The 2,479-nt window shown below is 40.3% G+C and overlaps 1 pseudogene; it reads right to left on the reverse strand.

The window, feature by feature from the left end:
- Positions 1-455: 455 nt before the first annotated feature.
- LOC102255561 lies at positions 456-2,055 on the reverse strand (annotated as a pseudogene).
- Between the last annotated feature and the right edge of the window lie 424 nt (positions 2,056-2,479).

The raw sequence follows: 2,479 nt of genomic DNA on the forward strand, positions 1-2,479 counted from the left end.
TTGTTGATCTCTCCCTTGTTATTTTCCAGGAGGTTTTTTACATATTTCGGTGCTCCTGCATTGGGTGCATATATGTTTATAAGGGTTATATCCTCTTGTTGTATCGACTCCTTTGGTGTTATGAAGTGGCCTTTCTTATCTCTTGTTATGGCCTTGACTTTGAGGTCTATTTTGTCAGATATAAGTATTGCTACCCCAGCTTTTTTTTCATTTGCATTTGCCTGAAAGATATTTTTCCATCCCTTCACTTTCAGTCTGTGTGAGTCCCTTGTTCTGAGGTGGGTCTCTTGTAGACAGCATATATATGGGTCATGTCTTTTTATCCATTCAGCCACTCGATGTCTTTTGATTGGAGCATTTAGTCCGTTTACATTTAAAATTATTATTGAAAGGTATGTGCTTGGATTCATTTGTATTTTTGTGCCTGTGTTCTTTCTTACCTTTATATTTACCCTCTCTCTCCAGCTCTTCAGCATCATTACATAAACAGATTTGGTCCCCAAATAAAAGATCTGACCACCATAGCTACTGATGGATTGATAACAAGCCTTCTCTCCAACCAAAGCCACTGCCTGGCTAACATTTCCTCTGGTGGCTAGTGATTTGAAATGGCTGCTATTATAGACCAACTAAATTTCTGAGATTTCCACTGTTTCCAATTCCTCTTGAGTTTGCCGATCAATCACATGCAACTTCTCTGCACTATCTAAGAGTACAACTGTGTGTGAGTTCATCCATGTAAAGTTGATGAGGTCATAGTAGAGGTGAAGATGCTTTTGCTTAGTAATATTGCTCCAGATTCATCTCTCTTAACCAAAAGGAAATGCACCACATCTCTTCTGCAGAGAGCAAGCATGGGATTCACAGAATTATGCGCTGCCACAAAGTTCCAGGCCAGCAATGGTACACTGGAAGGATCCATACGTCCATAGGGAAAAGTCATCCACACTTTCAAGGATGGTTTCAATCCAATGACCAGTATCTTGGTTAAGGATGCCATGGCCAGTAAGGAAAACTGTGTGATGGGATGATCTTTCAAGTCAAGCTTAGGATGAAGAGGCTCAATACAGCACACTTCACCCTTGGAACCACTGAACAGGCATCTAGACTCGCAAGTTCTCACTCCCGTCACTCTCTTAAATGTCAATTCAAAAACAGAGCCTCCGCTGTCATTGCAAATTGCAAGACTTGGATCATCTGTAAACTTAATATGCAATATTGCTGTTCCTGGACGATGAGCATCTGTTATTGATCTTAGAAGTTTTCCACTGGCCAAATCCCACATAGTAATCTGTCCTTTAGCAAAGCCACAGAGAAGTCTTGAGCAGTCGTTGTTAATACTGAGGGCAGAGATGGCTCCATACTGACCTCCAACACTAGTGCTACCCAGACAGAGTCGCAAGACTTGATTCTGATAAAATATTAAAGCCAATCCATGAGATGTACCCACTGCTATCAGACTGGACACTGCAATTTCTGTAGGCAACCCAGCATCTACTTTGTCATCTGCAGACACTATCTGAGCAGAAATTCCCTTCAAAAGTGAATGTCGCATAACTGATCCATGGAGTGAAAAAGAATCAGGTAACCTCTTCTTCCTTTTTAAGTTGGTCCTGTCACCACTATCTGAGCTTGCCACAGATGAAGTATCATAGGCGTGAGAATCAATAGTATCAATGTTTAACAATGTAGGATCCTCAAGAACAAAGGACTCATCTTCATCATCAGTCTCATTTAGTATGCTTTCCAATGTTGGAGGAGTATCAACTTGAGGAATATCAAACTCCTTGTCATCAATCAGATCATTTTTGAACTCCAGTTCCTTGTCCATATGTATGTAGGAGAATTTTGAAAGTGAAGCATCTAGATTGAAAGATTTATTCAGTTCTTCTTCAGTAGTCTTGGCACAGAGGCTCTGTTCCACATTTTCATGGTCTGGTTCATTTTCCATATTTACTTTTAAGAATTGTATTCAGTCAATCCAAGCAAGTTATTGTTTGTTTGTTTTTTTGGCCTTAAATCATGATGACCTGAATGATGATCTCTTTTCAAAAAAGAAAATAATATGTTGTTTAGATTTCCTCAACTGGACATTCTGAAGACTTACTTGGTCAGACTTTTGGGAAACTTAATCATCTGATTACAGGAAAGGGAAATCAAAACTGGGATATGTGGTATAATATGGAGCTGAGTTTCTATGGGAGCATAAAGGAAGAACATCTAACTCAGGAGTCTAGGAAGGGACCCACCACCTGAAGTCATAAGTCTGGTGATGGTGACAGACTTGGGATAAACGCAGTCACCAGACCTGGTATTAATTAGATTTATGTTCCTAAGAATTGTATTCAGTCAATCCAAGCAAGTTATTGTTTGTTTGTTTTTTTGGCCTTAAATCATGATGACCTGGATGATGATCTCTATACCCATAGCCGTTCCAGCCCAGGACCCCTGGCCATGAGACCCCGCCCTCTGCCCTAGC

The sequence above is a fragment of the Myotis brandtii genome, unplaced genomic scaffold (genome assembly GCF_000412655.1).
Source record: "Myotis brandtii unplaced genomic scaffold, ASM41265v1 scaffold799, whole genome shotgun sequence".
NCBI lineage: Eukaryota > Metazoa > Chordata > Mammalia > Chiroptera > Vespertilionidae > Myotis > Myotis brandtii.